Raw genomic sequence first — 15224 nt, 5'->3', positions numbered from 1 at the left:
TTTCTTTCATTTTTTTCATTCTTTTGACTTTGATTTTTTCTTAATATTTCATAAAAATCATTAGCCTCCAAGTTCTCAATATTAAGGAATTACTTTCTTTAGCAATTTTTGTCCCACCCTGCCCATTTGGTCAATTGTATTCTTTTAAGTGGTAATTTTCTGTAGTGTATTTTTGTGCCTCTTAATGGTAAATTAGGTCAAATTTTTTCTTTAAGGATTATTTTCGTCAGATCTGTTGTGTCTCTTTTTTCAAGCTCTTAATTCGAGGAACAACGAGGAAAAGAAGAAACAGAAGTAGAGAATATGAAAAAGGAAGAGAAAGAGGAAAAATATAGAGGGGAGGATAAAATGAAGATGAAAGGAAAGAGAAAGATGAATAGCAGCAACAATAACAACAATGACAAACTACAACATTATGTTGGTTTATAATATGTGTGTTCAACTTCATTGGATCCTTCTCTACAAATTTTTTTTTGTTTCACATGAATAATTAGCTTCTAGAATTCTCTGTTCCTCATGTGCTTAGCTGCAAATGCTTAAGCAATAATAATTAGTCAGCAAGTGAGGAAAAACAAACATGGAACATTTACAGAATATAATAAATTTATAATTTCTAGCTATGTTTGTTTTCCAATTTCAAGATGAACAGGGGCTCTAAAGAATGACAGAATCACAAGGAAAGGTATACTACATAGAGGGGAGATAGTCTGAGTTCTCATGAAACTATCTCAGAACCACAAGCTTTCTAGTCCAGCTTTTTCCACCAGTTCTAGAAAGCATTAGCAATCATTTCTGGAGCTTGTTTATTCTAAATATAGAATTGAGTTCATCTTCACCACCTTCATCTTCACTTGTTAGTTTACAAGTTTCGTCCCCTAGTAGACTCTCAGCTACTAGAGGAGAATCACTATTTCATTTTTGTCATTATAACCCTGATTCTTTGCATAAAACTTAGTATGTAATAGAAACTTAATATAAGCATGTTTAGTTCATTTAAAATTAATTGTGGCTAGAAAGATGTGAGTTCAAAATTTGCCACAGATATTTACAAGATATATGACTCAGGATAATTAACTTTAATACTGTTATCAATAATAACATTTTTTAGAAAAGTAGAATAATAATAGTACCTATGTATCAGAATTATTATGAGAATCAAATGATGTGACATAAAAGATGCATTGTAAACCTTAAATATATATGTTTATATGCCAGGGATAATGATAATGATGATGCAGCATAGATTATATAGGAGAGTCTTTTGTCCTATTTTTTGAATTTTATTTAATTTTTTCTATTTACATGTAAATATAGTTTCCAAATACACTTGTAATAAGATTGTGGACTGCATATTTTCCCACTTCCATTCATTTTCTCTGCCCTACCCTTGACAGTGAGGAATCTGATATAGGCTTTTACATGTTCAGCCATGCTAAATTTATTTCCATATTAGTCATGTTATGAAAGAAGAATCATAAAAAGGGAAAATACTGTGAGAAAGAAACCACAAACAGTAAATTTAATCAAGTGAAAATAGCATGCTTTGGTCTGCACTAAGGTTCATAATTCTATTTCTGGATGTGGATTGACATTTTTCATCACAAGTCTTTTAGAACTATCTTTGATCCCTATATTGTGGAGAAGAAGTAAGTCTATCAGTGTCAATCAGCACATAAGTTTGATGCTAAGGTATACAGTGATATCCTGATTCTGTTCACTTCACTCAATATCAGTTCATATGAGTCTTCCCAGGTTTTCTGAAATCCACGTACTCATGATTTCTTACATTCCATCATATTCATATATCACAAATTTGTTTATTCATTCCCCTATTGTACATCCTCTCAATTTTCAATGATTTGACAATACAAAAGGAACTACCGTAAATATTTTTGTATATACATGCATTCTTTTCCTTTTTCATGACCTTTTTGAGAAATAGCACTCATAGTAGTATTGCTGGATCAAAGAGCAAGCATGATTTTATAGGTCTTTGGGCATAGTTCCAAATTGCTTTCCAGACTGGTTGGATCAGTTCACAACTCTTATAGAGCATTAATGTACCAGTTTTCCCACATTCCCTCTAATATTGATAATATTTTCCTTTTCTGCTATATTAGACAATCTTAGATTGTACCTTAGAGTTATTTCAATTTGCATTTTAGGGAAGAAAGACTTGAAGCAAGGAGGACAATTAGAAATGTATTGAAATATCTCAGGCAAGAAAATAAAGGAGTCTGAACTAGGTCAATAAATGTGTATGTAGAGCAAAAGGGTTAAGGAAAAGATATTATTTGTGTAAAAAAAAAAAACTTCTGAAAAGTGGTTAAATATATAAATTCTGTCTGAATATTATTTAATCCTTCAATGATTAAATAAAGAAAATACCCTGCTAGTCAAAATAACAGTTATCCCTTCCATGTTGAGACTTTCAGGAAAGTTTAGTTTTGATATATTGTAGGTCAGCAAAAGAACATAAATTGGAATTTGGGGGAGTTTTACTGAAGCTACAGACAACATGTGTAGGGTTGGAGATGACACGGAAAATGTTTAGGAATTCAGAAATGATGAATAGAATGTCGAAAGAGCCTTTCAGACTATATGACAATTATGTTTCTTATAGAGTTAAGTTAAATAATGCATGTACAAAATTTAGGTTGTTGTTACTACTAGAGAACATGAGAAGAGCTAAAGGAATGCCTCTCTACTCTTTAGATCATTAGCACAAAATACAAGAAAATGTACTTCTGTGGGAAATAAAAATGAAAAAATGCAAAGTAATAAAGAGAATTGGGAAGCTCTCTAGGCATTGAAATAAAAGCTTTGGCAGCACAAGAGGTCTTTTCCTCACAGCCGACATTTTAAGGGAGGACTTTAAGAGAGGATAAATTTGGGAAGTAAACCCATAAAGATAATATTAAAAATATGACATGCATTTTGTTCACCACAGCTTAAGATGTAAGAAAGATTGGTTGTTTTTCTTTTTTTTTTAAATTTTTACAAGGTAGTGGGTTTAAGTGACTTGCTCAAGTTCACACAGCTAGGTAATTATTAAATGTCTGGATGTTTAATCAGTAGTAGTGAAAATATATTTGCCTGAGACCTTGCCAATCTGATAATGATTGACTCAAAATGAAAATGGAGAGGAAAAGAGACAAACATTCAGAATTACCTGCCAAGATAAATATCATAGAAATTAATTACCCAGCAAACATAGGAAAAGAAACATCTATGGACACAATATCCAAGAGGAATAGCAGTGGTAGTAGTAGTAGTAGTAGTAGTAGTAGTAGTAGTAGTAGTTGTTGCTGCTGTAGTAATGGTGATGATGATAATGATAATAAATACATACAGTACTTTAATGGTTTGACAAATATCTAGAATAATCTTCTTGACAACCTTAGGAGACAGGTGCCATTTTCCTAACACAAAATATCTTTCCTATTAAAATCTAAAACACCATAAAACACAGTAATAAATGGAGCTGTCCTTAAAACGATAAGTAATATTTGTCTAAAGTCACCAGCAAGTATTATGTGCAACAAATACAAACTAGAATCATTCCCAAAAAGAATAGGATGAAGCAAGGATGGCCACTATCATTACTATTCTTCTATAGAGTATGAGAAGTGCTAACTAAACAGAAAACAGTATAAAAAGAATTTGAACGAATTAGAATAGGGAAACAAAAACAAAACTTTCACTCTGCAGTGATGGAACATCCTAGAGAATCAACAACAGCTATGTGAAATGTTGAACAACTTTCACAAAGTTGCAGGTTATAAAATAATTCCATGTAAATCATCAGCATTTCTATATATGAGTAAGAAAATCCAACAGCAAGAAATAGAAGGAACAATTCCATTTAAAATAACTGTTGACTATATGAAATACTTGGAAGTCCACCTGCCAAGATAAACTCAGTAACTATAGTAACAAAATAGCAAAATATTTTTTCACAAAAATAATTCAGATCTAAACAATTCCTTGAGATACTTGAGACCCTCTCAAGGGACCAAACATTCAGATCTATATTCATAATATTATTTAGATTTTTAATTTTCTATTTTGGTAAATACACACTTATGGAACAGGAGAAGGCAAGGGATTTAAAGGGGAGGCAGAGGGAACTACACATTTGTCTATATATCTAGATAACTATTTAGGCATATAGATCATGTAGCAGAATATCCCAGTCAGTGTAAAAAGAATACCCTAGAGCACCTAACAATTTACAAAATGTTTTTCCAACAACCAGGGTCAGACAACATTAGTTCAAATGTGACCTCAGACAATTACCAACCATATTGTCCTGGATTTTTAATCTCTATCAGTTTCTATTTCCTCAGTTGTGAAAAAGGAAATTTATGCTAGCAATACCTTTGCATGGTTTTTACTATCTTACATTGATATGGGATTTGTATAGCTTTTTTAAAAATTCTTATATAAATGCCAGTCATAATAGATGCAGAAGCTGAGTCTCAGAGAAGGGACAATGACTGGCTCAAGATTAGAAAAGTATTAAGTAGAAGAGCTGGGATTTGAACTGTCTATCCTAACACAATATCTTAGCCTTTCTTCTGTGTCAAATAGTCACATTCTTTTTGTATACAGTACATAGGGTTAGGAAAACTAGTTTTTTTAAATAGAAAAGCTTCAAACAACGAATTTCATTCTATGCTTTTCACTCCATGAATCTCCACATATTGAGTTGAGAATGTTAGGAAAACACTGGTTGTAAATTTGTTATGGAATTCCAAACTTGTTTTGAGATAACCAGATTCTCTCTCTCTCTCTCTCTCTCTCTCTCTCTCTCTCTCTCCCTTCCTCCTCTTCTTGCTTCTTGATTCTCTTCCTTCTCCTCCAGCAGCAGCAAGTACAATAAAAAGATCACCATTATCATTGTTAAAGCTCATTATTGTGGCTTAGCCAGAGCACGAAACTAGTGCAAGTTATACGGATGTTGTTGTGTTTTGTTTTCCTAAGACACTGACATGACAGGAGTTTGGAAACGGCCCTCATTTTCATTCTTCCTCTATAGTCTAGAGAGAATTATGCCTTACATTCTATAGGCTTCAATAGACCTATATCCCTGTAGACTTTTTATTGGTTTTTTTTTTGTTGTTGTTGTAGAGAAAGGTTTAAGGGCAATAATCTTTCTTTATCCTTTATGCTCCTGATAGTTCCCCACTCCATTCTCTCTAGCTGTCCCCAATATTCATTCAGTAATCACCTGACTAGAGGAACCATCAAGTTACAGATATGAGATTTTTATGCAGAGATGACCTAAAATGGTTGGCATAGGAAATGGAATTATGTCAAGAAGTCCTGAGTTTGAGACCTGCAATCTGAAACTGAATAAATTTTGCCCACAGCTTCTGGATACAAAGAGATCAAGCAAAATACATCTTCAACATGATATTTGGAGATAATACTAAATTAAACCTCTCTGTTGTCTTCCCTTTCTCTTTACATATTCTTCTTTGAACTGCTTATTCATCTGTTGTCATTTCTTAACATGTCTTTTAAGTTGTTTTTGCTTTTTAGGTCAGAATTGGAGAAAGGTGTTCTCTGATTATAAGCTCAATTCTTTTCAGGTTTTACAGAGTATGCTGATTACAAAATCTAAAATCAAGATTTTGTGATGATAAATAAATTAAAAGTGATTACCAGTATAATTTATTGAAGTAGAAGCAAGTGTTAAAGCTATAATTAGAATTTTGATTATTAATCCTTGCTGATCTCTACAAAATGTTTGAAAGTAGTTTTGTATTATTTTAAATGCATGTTCCACTCAACCAGCTTAATTGATGCAAAATAATGAAAATCACTTAATTAAACATTCATTATATATTATATATATATATATGTATGTACAAAGATAGAAAGCACTGCAGTTTGAACAAAATCTGTACAAGTGGAAGATGCCTAATGATTTCAAAATCATGAATTTTCTATTCCTAATTAGTGATATTGCTTTAATTTCTATGATATACAATTACAATTCTGTAAATACAATTATTTAAAAATAAATGAAGAAAAGAATCGATGGAGGTCTCTTCCTACACGTTGGATTCTAGAGCACTTGGATAAGAGTTTGTTATTCTGATACATTAGAGATCAGGTTTTACTGAGATGAATTATAAAGTCAACCCAATCCAGTAGAAACAAAACTATATATACCAGTGTGTATGCATTTATGAATCCACACATATTTCATACATGTATATATATATATATATGTATTTGTAATTTTTACAGTCTATAGATTGAAATATTTTCAAAGTTCTGAGAAGTCAGAGGCAATGTAAGAAATGAGGCAATATAAAAAATCTGTCTTATTGAAGATGGATTATGATAGAAGTTTTCTTGAAGGAAGATCTGTACAACTGTGTCTGGTTTCCTGACTCTCTTTTCTCTAATCAATCATTTAAGTACAGCTGAAAACCTTGCTAAAGAGAAACTAAATTCATTAACCTTAAGTAAGCACCAATTCCTAAAATTTTCTGCTGATATTACTGCATTATCCATTTTCTCAGTAACCAATTCTTGAAAGTTTTGTTACCTCTAAATCCTCACTCTACCTTTCCATGCACAATTTCCAGCTCCCCAATTCAAACTTTTATTAGATAATATTACTTTTCCTTCTTTATAGCTTTCTTTCCTTTTGTATTTCTGCAATCAATTCATTAGTTTTTTTCACCAAATGACTTTATTACTAAAATGGTTACCTCACTGATCTATATTTGCACAACTTAAATAATTTTCTTCTTCAAACATTATTTCTTTCATGGTTTATTTAAGAGAACCAATATGATGTCTCCAAAACTGAAGTTCTTGGTTTATCTTTGATGCTTTTCATTAAATTCATGGAATTCATCAAATTTCACTATAAAATACAACCAAAATTTTCATTTTGCTTAGTTACTGGTGCAAAGATAAATCTTCATTTATAGCTAAAATTTCCTCAAATAAGTAATACTTTAGTAAAATTTCATCTTTGGTTTCGAAGATGATTTTAATGTTTGGGGAAAAAAACAAACCAATATTCACCTTTCAAAAACAAATCAGTTAAGTATGTGATAGTAAATCAAGTGAAAAAAAGGAAAATATCAGATGCAATTAGAGCTAGTCATGCATTATTATACTTCTGAACTTTAACATCATTCCATTTTCTCTACATTCATAATATAAAGGAAGTTTTGAAAATAATTTGGAGAATTTAATCAGTGTGAAATGCTCTATAATATAATTTTAGTGGAGGAAAAAAGAAATAAAACTAAAAGTGAAGTGATATTCTTCCAACTAAACCTAATTAGATATTGAAATAAATGAGGATTATCTGAGGGGGAGGAGAAGATCTAAGTCATTTGTAGAACTGGATCCCCAAATGTGATATGATGAAAGCTTGAGAGTGGTCTAGAAGGTAAAAATGATTTTTGTAATCAATCTGTGACATATTAAATTTCAATATGATAAATGAAATAGCTATGATCCACAAAATAGAATATCATAAGGAATTGTTCAATAAGTTTATAAAAATGGCTTCTCAAAACCAAAAATTTTAAGTTATTTTTTTAAAGAAAGAGATTATTTATGTTGAGTTTTACAATTTTTCCCCCATTCTTGCTTCCCTCCCCATCCCCCACAGAAGGAATTCTGCTAGTGTTTACATTGGTTTCAAGTTATACATTGTTCTCAGTTGAATGTGATGACAGAGAAATCATATAAGAGTTATTCTTATATAAGAATAAGTACCTTAGTAGAATGGAAGATCTTTGAAATAAGGGAGGAGCTGGTTTTCATTTCAGCTTTGTATTTCCAATACAAAGTACAGTCAAACCAGCAGCTAGGTGACCCAGTGGATTGAGCACTGACCCTGGACTCAGGAGGACCTGAGTGCAAATCCAGTCTCAGGCACTTAATAATTGCCTAGCTGTGTGACCTTGGGCAAACTACTTAATCCCATTCCCTTAAATAAATTTTAAAAAAATTAGAAAAAAATTTGCAAAGTATTGCCTATTGTATAAGATAAATGCTTAATTACTATTTATTGGATTGAATTTAGTAAATATCATAATTGTGTAAAAGAGAGACAAAAGGGTCAGAGGAATGAAAATAAGATATTAACTCTATTAATTTAGCACCTCTAAGATAAATGGGCAATGTTTGGTGAAAAATGTCCTTGACCTCAAGGATCTTATTTAAATAAGTTTCTGTGGATTTACTGAGAGAGAATTACCAAATAGAAAGCAGATTTATGAGGACAAAGAATTCATCAGTGTAAACCCTATACAATAAAATGGGTTTGCAATTTTTCAAGGGACTTTGAAAATAAAGTTCAATACATAGAAAAATATTACATAAAGGATAAATTGCTTTAGGGGATATTGACTGGAACTTTCAAACATGAATTTCATACATCTAAACAAATAAATTCTAGAATCATAAAAGGATTTTCCAGTATGCTTTCAATTTTATACACAAGTGAGCTTAATAATATACTCCAATGATTAATGTCATTTCTGTGTATCAGTTTTCCAAAACATACACTCTATAGTGGCATCAGGTAAGGAAGACTTCAGTGTTTCTAAACTTGTCTAGACATAAGAATTCCATGTTATTACTTTTTTGCATTTTTATTGATTTTTCTAAAAATTATACATATATGTATGTATATACATATATATAATCATATGTATGTAACCTTCAAATATGATACTGATTATTTAAAGTTAAGCAGAGTCTTTTCTAAAGAAGTTTTGTTTTGAAGCTGGTTCTCTTATCCTATGCCAGGCCAGATAATAAATGAACCATTATTAGAAATAAAATCAGAGGGATATTGTAATGCAGTTTGTGGAGATTCTGTAATTGTAACAAAGTCAGAGTATTTCAACACCAGAAGATACTTTAGAGATTATATAAAGTGAATCTATCAATTTAGAGATCAAGAAAATGAAGCCCAGTAAAGTAAATTAACTTTTATAATGTGAAATAGTGAGTCAGTGGCAGAACTCACATTGAAGACCACTGTTTATATAGTATTATATATTAAATTACGAAACTAGATTTGGCAGAATATCTCCTATATAGGATAGTCAATGATGAATTTAGTAATTCAAAAATAGTTGAAGAAATAACTAATTATAAAAGGAATAATAATGTGTATATATATATATATATATATATATATATATAATATGGGGTTTAGAGTATACAAAGTTTTTCAAATGTTATCTGTTTTCACCTCACAATAACCCTGATATATTTATATATATATATATTTATATATGCATATATATATATATATGTTGTTTAATTATCTCCATTTTGTGGACATGGAAAATAACACAGAAAAGGATTGAGTGATGTTGGAACTGATTATCAAAGATCAGATAATTCATTTATCTCAGGCTTATCTCTAAGTATAATCTGTTGAAAAATGAAGTAAGAACTATAGCTATCAATAAAGGCAAATATAAATGTAGTGAAAATATGAAGGAAAGTCTTGATCTATATCATAAACATTGACAACTTTGGAAAGGATAGTTTTCATTGAAAGATTAAGCTGAAAGGGAGACTGCAGAAGCTATAACAGAAATAAAGAGCAAGGTAGGTGGAAGCTTTTAGAGGAAACTCTAGAAGTTTAACCAAGAAGAGGAGGAGGTCTATAAGACAATAATTAGTGAAAATAATTTGAACAAGTATAGATTTTTAAAAAATTTATTTTGAACATCAGGAAAGTGAGAAACTAGGGGATTAAGTTGGAGAAAAGTATAGACATAAGAGGGGAAATTAGAATGACAGTGGGCCCTTTGATTCAGCAATATTACTACTAGAGCTGTATTCCAATGAGGTCACAAAAAGGGGAAGAGTCCCATATGTAGAAAACATATGTATAGCACCTTTTTTATAAAGGCAAAGAATTGGAAACTGAGGGGATGTCCATTAATTGGGGAATGATTGAACACAATATGGTTTATGAGTGCAATTAAGTACCTTTGTCCTGTAAGAAATCGTGAGCACCTAGACTTCAGAAAAGTCTGGAAACACTTACATGAACTGATGCTAAGTGAGCAGAACCAGGAGAACATTGTACACATTGATAGCAACATAGTGTGATGATCAACTATGATGGACTAAGCTCCTCTCAGTGGTTCAGGGATCAAGGACAATTCTAAACGATTTGTAATGGAAAATAGTATCCACATCAAGAGAAAAACTATTAAATCTAAATGCAGACCAAAGGATACAATTTTCAGTTTAAAAAAAATTGTCGTTTATTTTCTTTTTCTCATATTTTTCCATTCAGTTTTGATTCTTCTTTCACAACATGACCAATGTGTAAATATGTTAAACATATCTATTAAAAAATAACCTATATCAGATTGCTTTGATGAGAAGAAAAAAGCAATGGGAAAGAGGTAGAAAAACATGGAAATAAAAAGTATAGAGATAAGAATGTTTGAAAGTATTTCTGCAAGTAACTAAAAAATTCAAAAAAATTCAAAAACAAAAGAAGGATAATAAGGGTAATCTGCTGCAGAAGATAGCAGGGGATCAAATTAAGGATGCATAGAAAAATAATCATATTGGTGAGAGAAGAGTCACCTCTTCCATGAGAATAGTAAAGTCTTTTCCATTTTAGAAAATATCTATTTAATTAAATATAAATCTCTTCAATAACAGTCCTTTGAATGATAATTTTTAGTCTCCTTTTAAATAATGTCTTTAAAAAACATTTTATCACCTCTATGACAATACACAGCCATGGAAAGCTTTTCTTAGAACCTAAATCTTGGTGCATTTTCATTCATTCTATCCTCAGAACAAGAATAAGTCTAACCTTTCTTCCACATTATGATCTTCAAATATTTGACAAGAGCTAACAGCCCCTTGAATAGTCTATTCTTCAAATCAAGGTCCCTCAATTTCTCTATGATCCCAATGTTTGAAAATTGTAGCTATATTTTGATATAACTATACCATTTATTGTTATTTACTCATTTACTCATGTGTGACTCTTGATAACTTATGGATTTTTTTGTTCATGGACATTTTTGGCAAAGATCCTTGAGTGATTTATTACTTTCTTTCCCCATATTATAGATGATGAACTGAGGCAAATAAGGGTTAAGTGTCTTTTCCAGGGTCACATAGTATCTGTTGCCAGATCTTCTAGCTTCCAGAGTGTCTACTGTAATACCTAGCTTCCCCAGCAATATCATTATTATATCTATATCCCAAAGAGATCTAAGTAAAAGGACTTATAGATTAAGAAAGGCTATACTAATTTATATTAATTCATTTTGTATTAATAATACTAATTTATACTAATTCATTCTGTAAGAGTAAAAATACCAATTAAGGATTCTCCAAATCCTTAATTGAGGCATAAGGAAATAATGTTATATATTTATAACATAAGAAATTATGAAATAAACAGCTCCAGAGGAAACAGTGAAGTTCTCTGTGAACTTATGTAATATAGAATAAAGTGTGGTTGCCATTCCCAGTGGTTCTTTTGAACCAGATGGGGATTCTACTTCCCAAAGTACATTCTACCCAGTAGGATTGTAAGAGACATAGATGTTTGCGCATTTTAAAAAGATAAATTTAAAAAAGGGGAGAACTATGAACTATTTTGGGTAGTTGAAATTTTAAGGTTTACAAATGATTAGATAAAGAGAATTAAGCAGTGGTTAAAGGGAAGACTTCCCAAAGTAGGGATCTCATAATCAAAATTAAGAAAATTATTTCTCACGGTTAAAGATTTCTATCATATTGCTAATATGAATCCAATTAAGCAAGAAGTTGATAACTTGATCTCACAAACAACCTAGATAATTTTTAAATTTATTGACTTCAGTAAAAAGGAATTATTAAAAAAATCCAGTCATTGAACTAAGGAAAATAGGTCAGAGTTAGATTGTGGAGGACTTTAAAAGTCAATTAAAGCATACATCTAAAAGAAAATATCTAAAAGGTTGTGAAATATTATCACTCCTTGAGCAGGGGAATAATTTGAAAATATATATTTTTTCAGACTTTGCAAATATATATTTCAGATCTATGTTATTAAATATGGATTGTAGAAGAGTAAGACTGAAAGCAAGAGAACCAATTAAGACCACAGTTTGTACTATAATAACCACATTGTGAATACAGATTTGAAATACCTTAAGCATTCTAAGCATTTCAATGACCATGATTCTAGAAGACCAATGATTTATAACACTCCTATCAATAAGTCCTTGCATTTGATGTACAAAATGATAAATAGATAGGTAGAGTTTCAAAAGTTTGCTTTATTTACATAGTTTTGTACTTGTTTTCTTTTTAATTTCTTTGAGAAGGTGGATAGTGAGGAGAGAAAAGATGTTTGCTAATTTACAAAATCTATGTTAAAAACCAAAAAAGGGGACAGGTGTGAGATATTTTTGGAATTGAAATTTCAAGGATTATAAATGATTAGATATGAAGAACTATGTAGTTGTTACAGGGTTAAAGATTTACTTTTGTGGACCCAGCTAACTAGAAGTATAAATATTATTATAAGAAATAGGGAAATCAGAAACTTAGAGGAATTCAGGATAATGATTATATGTTGTGTGTTAGACAATAGTTAAGTTGGAAATTCCAAGGGTCATATTTCTATATTTTCCAATGGGTCATTGTTTTCATTATAAAATTTGAAACTTGGGGAAGCTAGGTGGCATAGTGGATAAAGCACCAGCCCTGGAGTCAGGAGTACCTGGGTTCAAATCCGGTCTCAGACACTTAATAATTACCTAGCTGTGTGGCCTTGGGCAAGTCACTTAACCCTATTACCTTGAAAAATCTAAAAAAAACTTATAAATTTTGAAACTTTCAGGAAAAAAATTTCCCTGAGAAATGTAACACATAGTCTTAAAATTGATTTTGGGTGCAATGAGGAAATATCATTAATATTACTGTGGTTCCTGCCTAGGTACTACTTGTCTTAAATATGTATTTTAATTAAAAAATCCCTGGAGTTATTTTCAAGAAATAATGTAAAATTTGTACACAATCTGCCATGAAATCTGAGAGTAGAAAAAGAGAAACTGAAGAGAAAAATCAATCATCGCTAATAGAAATCTTGAAATTGCTATTAACTGGTATGATTTAGGGTGAATACTCAACCTTTAATTGTGAATTTGATTTTTATTTTTGAAAGATAATATTTTGTAATACTTACTCTGAAACCTGAACAATATACCAGTGCCATACCAGGAAAATGAATTACTTCCACTTTGAATAGCCTTACGAAGATTGTGAAGATCACTTGACAGGAAAAGTTACCAGACACTGAGGTCTTTTTTAAGAATTAAATAATCAACCATCCATACTCTGTTACAAAGTGGGTAACTACATAGAGTTAGTCACATTGTTCAAAGGCCAAATGTTGGATGCTTGGTACTTGTCCTTTGTTATCTCCAAGAAGACCAAAATGACAACATTATGTTTGAGACAAACTACAGTGTGTCTGACTATGACAGATCGAACTAATAGGATCTCAGAAAGCTCTGCCACAGGTTGGGCACAAATAGTCCTTTTGAATATTTGGGGTGGGTAGTCTAAACTTATGTATGTCATGTTTCCTTTGAGCTGCTTAAATTCTGCCTTCCTCATAGAGTGCAGCACCTTCTCTAATGAATACATGCCATGGTGGTCAGTCCTTAAGCTGTACAATCAATTCTAAAGCTCTTCAATGAGACCTTAAGGGTTTCTCAGTATCACTTCTTTTGGTCCCCTTGTCAGGACTTGCCCTGTGTGAATTCTCTATAAAATAGTTGTTTTTGGCAAGCATTTTGTCTGACATCCTAACAACATGCCCATCCCTTTGTGTTGCACTTTCTATAGTAATGTTGGAAAGGACTTCATTGTCTGGTATCTTTCCTGCCAGTAATCTTCATAATCTTTCTAAAACAATTTAAATGGAAGCAATTCAAGTTTCCTGACATGGTGTTGGGAGATTGTCCATGTTTCACAAGCATATTGCGATGAGGTCAAGACAACAGCTTTGTAGACCTTCAGTTTGGTAGTCAAATACTTTTCTCCCATAGTTTCTTTCAGAGCCTCCCAAATACTGAGCTAACTCTGGCAATGCAAGTGTCAACCTCATTGTAAATGGGTACCTTCCTGGAAAACACACTGTCAAGGTAAATGAACTTGCCCACAGTGCTCAAAACTTCTCCATTTGCTGTAATAGATGATTCTACATATGGATGGCGATGACTGATGGAGCAACTGAGTATTTTGGTATTGTTAGACTAAAATTAGCACAAGCAGCAGAGAATCGATGCATACTTTTTGAATCTCAGCTTCAGAGGCTGCATTGGATATTTACCTCAAGTTTAAGTCAGTTGCTAGCTGAAGTTTTAACTGAAGAACAGGTTTTGAATTCCAGTCAGGCTCCTTTTAAGTGGCAAAGTATCTGGGGCTGATTCTTTTCCAGCTGAGATTTACAAGGTGTGGGGTCCACTGCTCATCCAAAAACTGACTGAAATTTTCCAAGTCATATGGCATAAAGAGGTTATCTCCCAAGAATTCAGGGATGTTGCCATTGTCCATGTCTATAAAAGTAAAGGGAATAGACTGATCTGTGATAATAACAGGGATAATTTCTCTTTTAGTCATGGCTGTAATATTCTTTCCAGAGTACTTCTCAATAGACTGATCCTTCACCTGGAAAGTCACTTCCCTGAGAGCCCGGGTGACTTCAGAAATGGCCGAAGAACAGTCGATATGGTGTTCTGCAGAACAACTCCAAGACAAATGCCAGGAACAGAATAGAGGTCTGTATACAGTATTTGTAGATCTAACCAAGGCCTTTGTTATTGCATGTTGTTAAGGTTTTTGGAAAATTATGTCAAAATTTGATTGCCCAGAGTTCACTAGTTAAGTGTGTCAATGTCATGATGGCATGCATGCCCTGGTTCTGAATGGTGGATAATGCTCTCGAGACTTCTCAGTCATCAATGGAGTCAAACAAGGATGTATCCTTGCTCCTATACTTTTTAGCATGATATTTTCAGTCATGTTATCAAATGTCTTCATTGGGGATGAACATGGCCTCAAATTCAGCTATTACACTAATGGCAAATTCTTACTTGAAAAAAGCTACAAACTGAAATCACAGTGAAGGGAGTTTTGGTGCATGATCTTCTATTTGCAGATTATTATGCAATACCAAATGTATA

At 31.9% G+C, this 15224-nt stretch overlaps 1 pseudogene; it reads left to right on the top strand.

Moving 5' to 3' along the window:
- Positions 1-14817, top strand: part of LOC141496503 (heat shock cognate 71 kDa protein pseudogene) — an 80408-nt pseudogene extending 65591 nt beyond the window's left edge.
- The last annotated feature ends 407 nt before the right edge of the window (positions 14818-15224 follow it).

This window comes from Macrotis lagotis, chromosome 8, assembly GCF_037893015.1.
Source record: "Macrotis lagotis isolate mMagLag1 chromosome 8, bilby.v1.9.chrom.fasta, whole genome shotgun sequence".
NCBI classification, from domain to species: Eukaryota; Metazoa; Chordata; class Mammalia; order Peramelemorphia; family Peramelidae; genus Macrotis; species Macrotis lagotis.
The sequence above is the reverse complement of the archived record's forward strand: the minus strand, read 5'-3'. Positions and strand labels throughout refer to the sequence as shown.